The following is a 16,219-nucleotide window of genomic DNA, read 5'->3' as shown; positions in this document are numbered from 1 at the left end:
TTCAGCAGATGTTGGTCTACAGGAGGTTTTAGATGAACATAAGATCAGTCTGAGGAGGAGATGTGAACGTGTGACTGAAGGAAGTGATGAAACAGGAAGTAGAACCCTCCTCAACAGGATCTACACTGAGCTCTACATCACAGAGGGACAGAGTGAAGAGGTTCATACCCAACATGAGGTGAGGCAGCTGGAGACAGCTTCCAAGATGGGCGCCCTCCATGACGCTCCAATCAGGTGCCAGGACATCTTTAAAGCCTTACCTGACCAACAGAGACCCATCAGAGTGGTTCTGACCAACGGCGTGGCTGGTGTTGGAAAAACCTTCTCAGTGCAGAAGTTCACTCTGGACTGGGCAGAGGGCTTGGAGAACCAACATGTCAGTGTGGTGATCCTGCTTTCATTCAGGGAGCTGAACCTGATCAGAGATGAGCAGTACAGTCTTCTGGAGCTGCTCCATGTTTTCCATCCAACATTACAGAAGGTCACAGCAGAGAAGCTGGCTGTCTCTCAGCTTTTGTTCATCTTTGACGGCCTGGATGAAAGCAGACTTTCATTGGATTTCACCAACAGGAAGCAGCTGTCTGATGTCACACAGAAGTCATCAGTCAGCCAGCTGCTGACAAACCTCATCCAGGGAATCTGCTTCCCTCGGCTCTCGTCTGGATAACTTCCCGACCTGCAGCAGCCAATCAGATCCCTCCTACATGTGTCGACAGGCTAACAGAAGTACGAGGCTTCACTGACGCCCAGAAGGAGGAGTACTTCAGGAGGAGATTCAGTGATGAAGAGCTGTCCAGCAGAATCATCTCCCACATGAAGACATCCAGGAGCCTCCACATCATGTGTAGTCTCCCAGTCTTCTGCTGGATCACTGCTACAGTTCTGGAGCACATGTTGACTACAGAGCAGAGAGGAGAGCTGCCCAAGACCCTGACTGACATGTACTCACACTTCCTGCTGGTTCAGACAAAGAGGAAGAACAACAAGTTCCATGAGGGACATGAGACGAGTCCACAGGAGCTGATGGAGGCTGACAGGGAAGTTCTTCTGAAGCTGGGGAGGCTGGCGTTTGAACATCTGGAGAAAGGAAACATCATGTTCTACCAAGAAGACCTGGAGCAGTGTGGTCTGGATGTGACAGAGGCCTCGGTGTACTCAGGAGTTTGTACAGAGATCTTCAAAAGAGAGTGTGTGATCTTCCAGAAACCAGTCTACTGCTTTGTTCATCTGAGCATTCAGGAGTTTCTGGCTGCTGTCTACATGTTCCACTGTCACAACAACAGGAAGAGAAAGGTGCTGAAGGACTTCTTTGGGAAAAAATATAAAGAGTCATCGTTGGATGATTTTCTGAAGCAAGTCATGAGAAAATCCCTCCAGAGTAAAAATGGCCACCTGGACCTGTTTGTTCACTTCCTTCATGGCCTCTGTCTGGAGTCCAACCAGAGACTCTTAGGAGGTCTGCTGGGTCAGACAGAGATCAGTCCAGGAACCATCCAGAGAGTCATCATCAACAACCTGAAGAAGATGAACAGTGATGAAATCTCTCCTGACAGAAGCATCAACATCTTCCACTGTCTGATGGAGATGAAGCACCTCTCATTATTTGAGGGGATCCAAGAGTTCCTGAAGTCAGAGAAGGAACTCTCTGTGATCCACTGTTCAGCTCTGGCCTTCATGCTGCAGATGTCAGAGGAGGTTCTGGATGAGTTGGACCTGCAGAAGTACAACACATCAGAGCGGGGACGACTGAGACTGATTCCAGCTGTGAGGAACTGCAGAAAGGCTGGGTGAGTCCAGATGTGATCATTAACATCATTGATTAGTGTAGATCAGTAGTTTAGTTCTTCAGATATACACAGTACTAAACGACTCTCATTAGTGTGAGTTTCTCAGATAAAATGTGTTTGTGCACTTCCTGCATTGGTAGTCATACGCTAGCTGTGTCCCAAAACGTCAGCTGCATCCTCCGGAGGCCGCATTTGAAGGCCGATTACGTCACAGTCAGGCGACGAAGGCTGTCCCAATTCGTCGACTCCTTCAAATGCGGCCAACAAATGCGTCCTTCATTTCCCCGAATTTGAAGGATGGGTCGGGTGTGTCCTTCCTGGCCCACTATATCCCACAATTCATAGCGCGGCCCAGCCAAATTTCAGCTGCCAACAATGGCGGCCGCTACTAAGTTTTAAAATTAGTCTTATTAATCTTTCTGGGTCACAAAATAAACTTTTAACATATTTTCAGGCGAGAAAGTAGCTGTGTAAACTTCAAATATCTGCTTGGTTTATCAAGACATCGTATATTTGCAAAAAGTGTGCCGGCGTTTTTCGAGCGTCTGTTACCCACCTGCTCGATAGCAAGCCGGGGGGGTTCAATGGTCACTCCAGCCGGCGAGAGCAGCGGACTCCCGGCTTCATCGTTTTCAGACCCCCGCTCTTTCGCTACTCAGGTTAAACATGATATATAAGTCACTCGGATAACATAAAAATGTAATTGTTTGGCCTTTTTCGGTGTTTTATTTGTTCCGGAGTAAATCGGTTTGGCTGAGATCAAAGTTATTAGATTATTAGATTAAATAAAACTTTATTAATCCATCGGGTGGGTTCCTCCGGGATTTTCACACAGCTGAATAAACGTCAAACAGAAAACTAATTAAACAGAAGTGTGAAACGGTCGATAATTTATGCCTGTTATATTTTAGACAGCAAGGAGCAGACAGCCGAGTTTATTAAACTCCACCACAGCGGTGACGCAAATCTGAAGGCTAGACCGTCCAATTTCACAACCTTGCACTTCCGGCCTTCTTGGTCTGCGGAGGACCCGGCCCACGTAGACCGCGAAGCCTGGGTCCTCCGAAGGATGGAGCCGACGTTTTGGGACACAGCTGCTGTGTGTTGTAGACTCACATCTACATGTAGTACTTGTGTTGTGTCATTAGGGGGCAGTATTTTAAACCTGCTGCTGTTGTTGGTCATTCAGACGCTGCTGTTAGAGAGACAGAAATAAGAATCTATGAAGAGCTTCTTTGTAGTGAAGTGAACTCTGATGTTACAAACAGAGACAAATATCCAGAGCAGTCACCGTCTGAGCTTCTCCTCTGACTACAGACAGAACTACAGACACAGAGTTTAGTGGCATAAACATGGTGAGTGAGGATGAAGGTGCTGAGGAAGACTCTGGTTTAGTGTGATTAAAGTGTGTTGTCCTGATCAGTGACAGAGCTGTGGGTCAGGGTGAGGGCTCAGAGGTGAACCAGCTGTGCTCTCTTACTGCCAACAGTGGGACAAACTGAGTGAGAAGACACTGCTGACATCTGGACTGAACATGTGAGCTAATGTCACAGCAGCACATGGATCCACTCTCATTCCTGCTGCTGCTCCTAATGACCAATGTCTGACTTCATGTCCTCATTAATCACAGAGCTGATTGTTCAGTGTTTAGTTGTTGCAGCTGAAATGTCGTCCCTGTTTTCTGCTGATGGATTTCACTGCTGTGTTTCTGGCTGCTGTTTACATCCATGAGCTAACTTCCTGGCAGCGCTCGCCAAACGTCATGATGTCATCAGTGCTGTATAGACGGTGGGAGGTTTATGTTGTAACCACACAGTGTTTGTGTCCGTATGCTGCAACCTTCCACACCATCCTTTATTGTACAGACTCAGCAGCAGCTCCATGGATCCCAAATCCAAGAGTGGAGAACAGATTTGAAGTGTGTCACATCCATGCAGTCACAGCTGTTTCCACCATGTTTCCACTGATATTAATCCTGTTCAATGACACGTTTCATATCAGTGAATATGTTCTTTAGGACGTCCACTGACATGTTTAAGTGTCCTGCTGGAAATCACTCAAATCATCCATGAAATCCATGAAAAATCCTTTTAGTGTTTCTAACTTCACCCTCTGTCCTCTCTCTCTCCATCCTCCTCACTGCTGCTTTCACTGATAATCACACAAACATCGTATTCAGCTACAAAATAACACAATAATATCATCTGATGATCATTATTATAAGAGCAGGATCCATATTTGATATCAGAGTAACACACTGATGGTTATGTGCAGTCATCATCAGTGACTGTGGCTCAAACAGAAGCTCTCTGATTGGTTGCTGACCTTGGTCACCTGTCCACTCTCACCTGTTTGTGTTTGCTCTCTCTTTGCTGTCTCCATCCTCTCTCTCCTTTCTCTCCCTCTCTGTCTTTGTACGTCACTCAGGTCCAATGGAAACAGTGACATTTACAAACCAATCAAAGACAAACTGATCCATGTCAGGTTATAACAATATTCAAAGTGAATACAGGCTGCTGCTGGACACAGACAGGTAATCATTTTGACTTGCTGTCACCTGGATCTGGACCAGGGGTGGGCAATCTCAGTCCACGAGGGCCGGTGTCCCCGGAGGTTTTAGATCTCACCTTGGGTCAACACACCTGAATCACATGATTAGTTCGTTACCAGGCCTCTGGAGAACTTCAGGACATGTTGAGGAGCTAATTTAGCCATTTAAATCAGCTGTGTTGGTTCGAGGACACATCTAAAACCTGCAGGGACACCGGCCCTCGTGGACTAAGATTGCCCACCCCTGATCTGGACTCATAAACACTGAAGCCCTGAACAGGAATACAAATCATTTTCTGCCAACTAGCGACACAGCAGCAGATAATGTCTCAGAAAGCTAAAATGAGCCAATCATTTCTGTGTTTAGTTCCCCTGAAATCAGATCTGATATCAGCAGCTCTGAGTTCATTCATCTTTATTGTCCAGTGATGAGATTTCTGCTCTGTTTGGTAACAGTCAGCAGGTTTTTCCTGCGTGTGGACGTGAACAGTCGTACCTGACAGCAGGTAGCAAACAGAGATCATCTTTGCAGCTGGAACTCTTCACTGAGCTGAACTCATTCAAAATGTTCTGGAGTCAAGACAGGAAGCAGTCCAAATGTGTGTCTTCACTCTGACTCTGGATCAGATCTCAGTGACAGACTGTGGACATTATGGAAGCCTAAATGTGACACCATCTTCCTCCTTCATCTGCAGCCAAACAAAGATTCTCATTAAAAATCTGCAGGTCTGAGAGAGACTCAATCGTTGTGTCATGTCAAACACAGTAAGAGGAGCTGAAGCACAGATGTGAAGAGCAGATTCATCAGATTATGACCTCACTCTGTTTTGTCTTCATATACATTCAGTCTGTGTTTATAATGCAGATTTTCTGCTTTTATAATAACACATTTTATATTTTCTATAATCACAGACTGACTCAGTGTGGACTCTCAGAGACTCACTGTGAAGTTGTGGCCTCAGCTCTGAAGTCCAACCCCTCCCATCTGACAGTGCTGGACATGAGTGGAAACAAGCTGCAGGATTCAGCAGTGAAGCTTCTGTGTGCTGGACTGGAGAGTCCAAACTGTCGACTGCAGACTCTGAGGTGAGTTTACTGACTGCAGCTGTTGTTGTTTTTCTATATTTCAGATCTTTGAAGTTTGAAACTTTCTTCAGTTCCTAAATGTTCAGGATGTGTCTGAAGACAAACATGAAGAAGTTTGAGTGCTTTCAGAAATGTTGTGTCTTTCCAAACGACTAAACAACAGTTTTTCCTTTTGGCTCCAAACAGAAGTGACAGACTTGAGCAGGGTTCATTTAAAGGCTTACAGAAGTGGAGTGGTGACGGGGAGATGTTTGACAGGACAGTTTTTCAGCCTCCACAGGTTCATGTTGTGCTCCATCAGTCAGTGAAGATGAAGTCAGTCCTGATGAGGCTGTAGAGTGTGTGAGGGATGTGAATGAGACTGTTGAAGATCTGATGACAGCAGATAAAAAGAGACTTTGAGCTTGTGTGGAAACAGAGAGAAAAGAAAGACATGAATGTCAAAGCTAATAAAGGTGAAGTTAGGAGCTGTGATGATGTTCATGTATCAGAAGCTGATCTGGCTCCTACAGAGACGACCCACACAGCTGCTGTGGTGAGGTGTGTGTTAAAGCAGAGGAACACAGAGCAGCCTAACACAGGCCCAAACATGACAACAAAGCAGGACTCAGGCTCTTTGAGAGGATTTCAGACAGAAGCTGGAGAAGAGAAAGGACTCTGTTGGAATGACTACAGAAAGAAGGCAGCTGAGACCAGTTCAAGTGTTTCCATGGAGCCCAGTCTAACATTCATTTAAACACTAACGTACAGAAGTGAATGAGAAAATAAATCCATAGTTTCAAATGTAGAAATAGTTCTCAGTTCATTAACAGAGTTTATTACAGTTCATGACGATATTAGAAATGTTCAAAACAGCAGCTGGTAGGATGTCTGCTTCACAAGGTTGGAGCCAATTCCAATAGTTTGTGATGCACTTGAATGCAGCGTGAGCAGTTCACTGCCTAACCCCACAGAGACTGTCAGTCTGGACTTTTCTTTATTTCTATTGGCTGTCAGTGAGATTTCAGAGCAATCAGAGACTGTGGGTCTGTGTATGAAGTTTAATTAATGTGCAGTTGTTGAAGTTGTACAATGAGAAATGGCAGTTTTGGGATATTTCCTGCAGAGTTTGACAAAGCCAAAGATGGCTTCCAGTGAAGGTGGGACATGATGGCTGACATTAGTACTGCCAGTTCCATGTAATCACATCACTTTAATGTCATTCTGTTCTGGATCAGATGTGGAACCATCACTGCTTATTTTATTGTTCCTGTAGCTGATTTAGGGAAAGACTAACAGCCTAGGCCACAGGTTTGAACTCCAGGCCTCAAGGCCGGTGTCCTGCAGGATTTAGATGTTTCCTTGATCCAACACAGCTGATTTAAATGGCTAAATTACCTCCTCAGTATGTCTTGAAGTTCTCCAGAGGCCTGGTAATCAACTGATCGCTTGATTCAGGTGTGTTGACCTAGGGTTATATCTAAAATGTGCAGGACACCGGCCCTCGAGGCCTGGAGTTTGACACCCCTGGCCTAGGCAGTTTGTGCTTCATCTTTACCCAGGGTACTTCTGTGATTATTCTCATCCTTTCTGACTGGATTAATCCCACATTGACTAACAACACTGGTCCATGTGCAGCTGACTGTGAGGCTCAAAGTGCAACACTGAAAGAACATCATCCATAAATATTGAGGAATAACTGGACTCTCGTACAGCGAGACTCAAATGCCTTTAAACATCAGCTTATCCTGCTGATCCAAGTCCAACACTGAGTTTGTAAAAACATGTTTGTCAATCATTTTGTTTTGTTTCTGAGGAAAATGATTCAATAACTTGCTGCTAATACACAACATTTCATCATATTTCCTCATAACCCTCTTTTGTCTGACCATTTGATCCCATTTGAATTTGCAATAAAGGATCCACAGAGTTTGGTGACAATAATGACAGTAGATGTTTGTGTGAAAGTGCTGGAAGCAAATGAGTGTGTGATGTTCTTTCAGTGTTGCACTTTGTAGACGCTCCCTGAGCACTGGTCTCACAGCCAGCTGCACATAGAGACCAGTGTTGTTAGTCCAGGTCAGAAGATGACTTGTTGGAATGAAAATGAGCTTGTAGTTTGTCTGCTTTAATCATGTGACTGGAAAAAGGTGTTGGACTTCAAATATGTCCATTTCTTTCACACTTCACCTTTAAAAGTGAAGCCTTGTGGTTCCTGGAAGGAAAACACGACTTTTTCAAGTCTTTTTCATGTGTTTATGATAAATGTACGACTTTAATGTGAAACATTCAGAGTTTTTTCTCTTGTTGTGTTTGTTTGAAGCTGCTTCCTGTTGGCTTCAACTGTTTGGAGTTTCTATTTTCTAAACTTCTACATTCTGAACCTTCTTCAGCTCTGAACAGATGATGAAACACTGAATGATTTCAAGCTCACACTTTGTCTAATAAACTTACATCTTTCATTCTTCATACAGATTGAGGGGCTGTGGTTTGTCAGAGATCAGCTGTGATTATCTGGCAGCAGCTCTGAAGTCCAACCCCTCCCATCTGAGAGAGCTGCACTTGACCTACAACAACCAGCAGGATTCAGGAGTGAAGCAGCTGTGTGGCTTTCTTGCGAGTCCAGAATGTGCACTTGAAACTCTGAGGTGAGTGAGGAATGAATTTTATAAACCAGACTGCGAAGATCAAAGCTGCATTAGATAGCTTACATGAATGAATGAGTGGACATTTTTATGAATTTTGTTAGTTTCTATCAGTTTTTTGTGTAATGAAGCTAATAAGATGCTGACCAATAGGTTTTAGTTAAAGATTGTAATGACAAAAAAATACCCGCTATGTTTTTTTTCTGAACAAAACAGTGGAGTTTACAGCAGGAAGAATGGTAAAAACTGCGTTTTCTATGGACAGCGTTAGCAAACACTCTCCTCTTGCGAGTGAAAAGCAAAAGAAAAAACACCCCTTCCCTATTGGTGTTAGAACATGTCAGCCATTAAAAAAAATTATATGGCAACACTTGGGTGTTTAGGGAGAAGGGGAAGTTTTAGGAGTGACACCCGATAGAAAGTGGGCGAGCAAAAGAGAGCGAGTTTTCATATGTGAGACATTAGTGACGTTTAGCATGTTTGGAGGCTATAGTTAGTTTGTTGTGTAGTTATTGTTTTGTATTTTGTGTCAGTTAGACTGCTGAATGTAACAGTTGCTCAAAAGCCACCAAAGGCAGATTCCAGTGTAAACGCTGTTTCCACATGGAAAACTGGACTGATGCACCTCCTGCTTTCAGACCTGCAGGGTTTAGGCCTGTGGTGTTCTCCTCCGTCTTATACTGAACACAAATAATTTTTTTGGACTGGCACAAATAATGTGTGTGCCTTTTTATTTGATGCAGCACACCTGATTGTTCTGTAAATAGATATAATTGGTTGTTTAAAAAAAAAAACATTCATAAGTTACATTTCAACTTATGAAAATGATTTGTTAAACATGTTTGTGGGTTTTACAGTAAAAAATATAAAATTTTTCTACTCGGATTTTGAATTTTTTGTCTGAACTTAGATCAATTGTGCTAATATAGTATGCCAGAATGGAAAAAATAACTCAAATTTCAGATATTTGAGGTTGTGCTGAAAATAATGATACCAAACAAGGCAAGATAAACAGTTTTTAAAGGTGAAATATAGAGCTAAAATCAAAAGAAGTCAAAAACGGCCAATTACACCCTGGATCCCAGAGCACTAGTGCTAACCACTTTTCCCAATTTCAGTCCAAATCCTGCATTTTCCTGTTGCTTAGTACATGCCAGCTCCACTAACACTGTCTCATCAGACACTGCCACCTAGTGGAGGAAGTCTTAGTTCCATTTGAAGCTTCAGATTACAGTTAGTTCCTTTACAAAGAGGTGGAGGTGGTGGGGCCACAGCACCATCATCACTGAGTGCCATAGGACACTTAACCTTTCTTTCCATATGCTGGGAACTTCCTGTTGTTCCAAGGAGGACTGGAAAATGTGTGAAAATCTCCCAGTCAGTTCCTCACAGCACACTTCAATCATTTCCCTCCCACAGCATCAGGACCAGGGCTTTTTCTCTCTTTGGTCCCACTAAGAGATTTCCACACAAACACCTCATCAGTGGGACTCTCAGAGCTACCAGCCCTTTGCTACAATCACAAAGCTCTTCATTGAAATCAATGATATCAAAGCTGGAATCCAATGAGTCCAAGTCTTCTGCTGAGTCAGCATCACATTCATCTTTGGTCATTTCATCTTTCGTTCTTTATACAGATTGAGGGACTGTGGTTTGTCAAAGATCAGCTGTGATTATCTGGCAGCAGCGCTGAAGTCCAACCCCTCCCATCTGAGAAAGCTGGAGCTGAGTGGAAACTACCTGAAGGATCCAGATGTGAAGCAGCTGTGTGATCTTCAGCAGAGTCCAGACTACAGACTGGAGTATCTGCTGTAAGTAGAGTGATGGAGTGAGTGGGTGGTGCTGTCAGCAGTATTGTACTAAACACAGTCAGTATGAAACAAAGATCCAGTGTTTCCTGTAAAGCTACAGCTTCTCAGTGAAGCTGTGAGAGGAGAATGGTGACAGGCTTCAGGATTGGACACAAACACTTCCTGTTTCTGCCTTTTTGTGACCTTTATGGTCACCATAGTAACAGATGACACACTCTGTTCAAACACTGTCAACAGCCAATCAGCCCTCTGAACAAAGCAGCACGCAGACCAATGACTGCATTCATTTCCAAGTTTAAAGCAGTGAAGAACACAGTCTGTAGGTGAGGAAGAATTTAGTGAGAGCAGATGTTTGGATGGAATTCCTCCAGTTAACAGCTGGAAGCGTCCATCTGGATTGTTGGGCTTGTTGTTGGGGTTCCTACAGAGCTCAGAGTGGACACACCAAGGTTCTTCTAATGAATGAAAGTCCAAACTCAAACTAGGAGGGAAAAACATTTTCATCAACTTCAATAAAAATCCAAAGATTAGAAAAAGTGAAGCAACAATGAGTCCTAGTACAGTCCCAGCACTGAAGTCCCTGCTGCTCTTTATACTGGATGTGCTGCATCACTGACTGACAGCTGATGAAGAGTCTCTGGAAACACTCGTTTATCTCCTCTGCTCTTCCTCCTTCTCTCTGCAGGTGGAGGTGATGATGGTAAACAGGACTGTGTGTGTGTGTGTGTGTGTGTGTGTGTGTGTGTGTGTGTGTGAGAGAGGAGGAGCTGTGTCCTGATGATCCAGAGAGGTTGAAGCAGCAGCAGCTTGTGTGTAGAGACGCTCTGACTGGGCCATGTTACTGGGAGGTGGAGAGGAGAGCTTCATCCAGCAGTGACTGACAGAGGAATGAAGTGCAGATGACTGTCAGTGCTGCAGAGTGAACTGCTCTGAGAACAGCTCCACTGTCAGACACAATGTAGAGTCCAGCATCATCCCTGTGTGTCCCTCTGGATCTGACAGAGGATCATCAGTGTATCTGGACTGCTCTGCTGCTGCTCTGTCCTTCTACAGTCTCTGCACAGTCTCTGTCTGACTCTGGCTTCAGATCCTGCTGGAACAAACTCACCTGGAAAGGCTTTCAAACACCTTTGAATAATAAATATCATGTTTTCATGTGTCTGTGCAGTTTGAGCCTCAGTGGATGAATCAGTGCTTAATGTTTAATGTGGATACTAATGATCAATAAATGTGCTGATTGGAATCAAAGGAATGACTCGGACTGAAGCTGTTTCTGCTTTTCTGTTATGTGGATCCGATCCAGACCTCCAGCGTCTGCCTCCACCTCACATTAGTCACCCAGCACAGCAGCTTCCCCATTAAAGCTCACACACTCTGAAGGTAAGCGGTGTGTAAACAGTGGAGGGCAAAGTGCTGCTCTGACCTTTTTGGTTCACACAGTCATATCAGCCTGTTTGAGCTCTTGAAGTGAGACAGGATGACATCACAGACTGTGAGGCTGTGGGTCACATGATCAACACAGTCACCACTTTAGGTGAGCACCCTTTGGTTTCATTATATTTAAGAGCAGGTTGCTGATGTCCTGAAAAGTGAAATAAGTCAAAATGAGCTCAGTGAAAGGATAAAGACAAAAACAACAGGCACAAAAATGAAGCCGATCCTTGCAGTTCCTCTCATGTCCAGCAGAGGACCCTAGAGATAATTTCCCCCTTCATGTGTTTTTGTATTTACCCAGAGGTCAAAGTCACATGGCCTCTTTGTTGTTTCCTGCTTACAGCACACTGGACTCTGCAGGTGTGTGTTTGTGACACCATCACAGACACAGTGTGCGTGTGCGCTGCTGTCAGGATTTCTTAAAGAGGAGCAGGCTCAGCTTTGGGACTGAAAAGCGTGGATGGAGATTTTGGAGGCCGGCCTTGTGGGACATGTATTTGTTTCTCTTTCAGGAGGAGAACATTTCAAAGAGTGAATTCCTCATGTTTGCAGCATGAAATGTGCTGTAAAGTGCACTAAATCTAAGAGCTAACAGCAGCTTCTTGCAGTGTTTCTTTATTGAATGAGAGGGGGAGATGTTATCAGAATGAGTAATGAGCCCAAACTCTCTGTCCTCAGACTCTTCATCAGTCCTTAAGCTGAGTGTTACTTACTGCTCCTCAGCAGTGTTGGGTAAGTTACTTTAAATTAGTAACTTAGTTACATTACTAGTTACTAGTATCAAAAGTAACTCAGTTACTTCAAGTTACTCGTTACTTTCAGAGTAAGTAGTTACTAGGGAAAGTAACTTTGGTTTACTTCTCTTGTTAATGTGTTGCTTCCGTAACTGGATACCCAGTAAGATTGCCAGTCTTCTATCTTGCTTACTTGCCACAAGTGCACTGTGCCACCTACCAATAGAAAGGAAAAAATAATGTGCACATTTCCACGAGAGAAATCCCACGCCTGGACCGTCGTTGACCGCCGCCATGATTCTAGCCTGCTTTTTACATCCAACACAAAAACTGCAGTCGTGGTGCTTTCGATTGTACTCAGAACTTGGAAATTCTGCCTTCTGAATAGGAAGATGTAGGTAACACCAGACTGCAGATGAGCTGCATACAGAGCTGGACTGGGACAAAACAATCGTCCCGGGCATTTTGGCTAGAGACAGGCCCACCATTATAAGAAAAATCATAAAGCCTTTGAATGAAAACAAACACTGTTGTGACAGTGATGTACACTGTTCTGATGGTATATATGTATCAATCTATCAATCGTTTGTTGTAAGACTCAGATAATTATTTTTTTTTAAAGCGAGACATTTTAAATGAGAATAATAAAGAAAAGTATTTCCTTGTCCCCCCCTTTCCCTGTTAATGCTACCTGGCCCCCTGGCAAAACTTTGCTAGATCCGCCCCTGCACAGTTACCAGCTGTCAGCTACATAGAAAAGGATCCTGGTGTTATTTGTCTCTCAGAAACAGCTCATAACTTCCCTTCAACTCATTCATGTCACCTAAAAGGTAAACCTGTTTCTCCATCACCTGTTCAGCTCTGATGATTCAGTAAGGACATCTCCTGATTTCATCTTCATGTTTCCCTCTCACCAGATAACCAAACCGACATCATGACCAGCAGCTTTACAGCTGTGGCTCCAGCAAACATCAGCTGATACTAGAAATTAATATTAAATAAATTCTAACAACAGCTGATCAAGCTTAAACGTGCTGCTGTTGTTTAACGCGACATCCGCTGGTTTCCTCTTTCTGGCGCAAAGTGGGCGATAAATAAACAAGAGAGAAAAGCCGATCAGCTGATCATTGATCAGTTTCGTGATTGAAGTAGAAACAGGAGAGGAGAGAATGAGAGAAGAAGAGGCAGCTGTGCAGCTTCAGCTTTGTGTCTTTTTCATTGTAGCTGAAGTCCGGGACAAACTGTGTTCCTTTTCACCTCAGTACGAAACGCGTAATATTTTCTCTGAATACCAGACGATTCTGTTTTTTACGGGAGGATTGGCAACTCTAATAATTAACCTTATGAACAAAATTCAAGCCTCACTTGAATACATACGTAACAAGCGTTAAGAATTACCTAGTTTGCATTTTTATTAATTAATTGATTGATTGGGAATTAAAAATAATACAATAAAGACAACACACTAGTTCTCATGAATTCTTTATTAGGTTTTTTCATGTAGGATTAAATTGACAGCTTGTAAAGGTGAAGCGAGTCCATCCTACCTGTGTCAGAAAAGAGCCAAAGTTAGAGCTGCTTACATTTAATCATTTGTCGGTAACCTATGTGAAAAGAGAATTTGTAAAAGTAGTCACCTGTCCCGGTTGCTTCTTGCAGGATGTGGAAGCGGCTCAATCACCTGCTTAAGAGCTCCTGGAGCAGACCAGTGTGCCGGGTTAGGGGAGTATGGTTAGATAGTAACGGTTGAAGCATATGTTATTGATTTGTTTATAGTACGTATTTTGGAAATATGTGTATGTTTGTTACGTGCTCTAATGTTATTGTACGTTAATGCTTTAATTTTGATTAGTTAACACCCATACTCGGGCTAGTCCGGATGCTCACCCGAATAGGTAGAGTATAAAAGGAAGCCATTTTGGTTTTTTTAGTGGGTTGTGCTGTTAATACGTGCCTTCTTTAATAAAGCGCCAGTCTCGCGTCATATTATTGGAAGGAACCCATGACCGCCGGCCAAAAACTGACAGGTTGTGATCTCGGTGAAGAGGTAGATACGCAGAGACAACATGAGTATTAGAGGGCGTGGCTTGAAGAAATGAGACTGGGTATAATACTTCAGAAAATAAAAATACATCACAAGAACATATCTTTAAAAATCGGGTTTTGGGGATGTGAAATAAATAAAAACCTCGCAGCCTCAAAACAGAAGCTGTATCCAAACAGCCTTTAATAAATCCCAAACTTTACTTAAATACATACATAACAAGCGTTAAGAATTACAACGTCTTCAGCATCTACAGTGAGGTCACACACACACACACACACACACACAAAAAGTAGAAAAACTGATTTCAATACACTAGTTGAGCAATGAAAAATCATGCGACCACTCAACTAATCTTAAAGGCTCATAAAAGAAAAAAAATTATGACAAAGTTAAATGTATCGAGTCTGTCAAAACTAAAAACAAAACTACGATAAAATTAAAAAGGAAAGACAAATTGTCCTTGCTTTTTCCAAAAACGGTGAAAATGGTTGTCAAGAGCCCCATACCCTTTGTCGTAATAATAATGATAACGAGTGTTAAAATCTCCCAATTCTTTTAATCTTTGGGCTGAAGGAAGGACAATACTCGGTATATAAATGCTCAATCAACAATATTTTATTTCCATATAATTCAACACTTAAGAGCATAAGAACCATCATGATGGGGAGACCTGCCTGCAGAGGGTCACAGCAAGTCTCAAAATGGTGACGGGTTACTCAGCCTTTTATAGCCCCTAGTAGCCCCCACCTAGTCGTAAAAGCCTAAACATTCATATTCTTTCTCTCACACGGCACCTAAGTTATGACCTTGGCTCCCTGTCTTTCTGCTCTCCGTAAAGGTGGGGGTATGGAATGTAGTCTTTCTCTTCTATTATCGGCACAAGGCCCTCTGCACCCAACATTCTCTTCATGATTCAGCAGTATGAAATGTCAAGAAACAGTGTAACACATTCAACAGTGTCGAGTAATACAGGTCAATCCAATAGATCTAATGATTTTCACACTCTTTTAAGTCAGAAGTATAATGCAAACTAAAACTACATACTGATCACACACTCTATATTAAGGGGTATAATATGATCTACAGCAGTATCATAATTCAACTACTTTGATTACAGATATATGGTAACATATGATAACAGAATAATCTCACAATTCCCCCTTTTGATCTCTTAAAAAAGAGATCACTTATAACATACACTCCAGCGTTACAAGGTCCAGCTCTTCTTGGTCCTGAGGCCCTCTGTCCCCCTTTAACGGGTGGACCATATGTGGGATGACCTCTGTGTTTACGCAGTTCAGATGCAAGAAAAATTAGATTTACAACAATAACAGCAGTTACAGATGACACTCCCATCACTCCCCAATTCTCCCACAGCTTTATTTTGGTGCTCCAGTTTCCCACTCCCATTTTTGGTGCCACCTTATACCTTTCAAATGTACTCAGACTAGAACCTCTGTCTAAGGAGCTTTTAACCTTTATTTTATTGCTGCAGCTACCAGTATCTTCCAGTTGGGTGATTCTCAGCTTCTTTCTTCGACCTCCGGGGTTAGACCACCCTTTAGTTGTTGCACAGATCAGGGGATTATTCTGCCCCGATTTCAAACAAAGATCTGTGCATTTTGGGGTCACCGCCGTGTCCCCCTTTTTACCAAGATCCTCTCGAACCTCGTTGGTCTGGTGTTCCTAGATTTTGGCCAACCCCTTCATGGTTATTGCTGTGTTTATGGGATCCATCTTCTCGAGGAGCCCAAACGCCATGACACTTGACCCCAGTTGCTGTCTCGGCAGTCCCTACATCTGTCTCTGCTGTGAAGGTCCTCATATCTCCGCGACCTCGTCTGGTGTCTGTTCCTCTCTCTGTAAGGCAGAAAATCAAAACACCTCTCTCCCTAGCCTTGATAATCTAATGTTGTTATCCGTTGTTCTTCTAGTGATTCAAAAACAAATTAACCATTTTTATTCTAACACTATAAGCTTAAGTTTTACCATACCTAAATTATTAAACACACAAATAAAGTCATAAAATGTTCATAAAACCATTGTTTGATGTTAAAACTCAACTTCCCCCTTTTTGACACACTCCCATGTGTCAATCCATCGGAGCTAGAAAATTAAAAGAGAAGGTTAGTGACACCATATCTCA

General features: G+C 43.0%; 1 long non-coding RNA gene across 1 annotated transcript; it reads left to right on the top strand.

The window, feature by feature from the left end:
- Positions 1 to 7,880: 7,880 nt before the first annotated feature.
- Positions 7,881 to 10,579, top strand: LOC120433608. The gene is made up of 3 exons (XR_005608664.1): positions 7,881 to 8,050; positions 9,685 to 9,858; positions 10,544 to 10,579. It is a non-coding gene; the product is annotated as an uncharacterized LOC120433608 (long non-coding RNA).
- Positions 10,580 to 16,219: the final 5,640 nt, after the last annotated feature.

The sequence above is a fragment of the Oreochromis aureus genome, linkage group 3 (genome assembly GCF_013358895.1).
Source record: "Oreochromis aureus strain Israel breed Guangdong linkage group 3, ZZ_aureus, whole genome shotgun sequence".
Classification (NCBI taxonomy): domain Eukaryota; kingdom Metazoa; phylum Chordata; class Actinopteri; order Cichliformes; family Cichlidae; genus Oreochromis; species Oreochromis aureus.
This window is presented reverse-complemented; position numbering and strand designations above follow the sequence as displayed.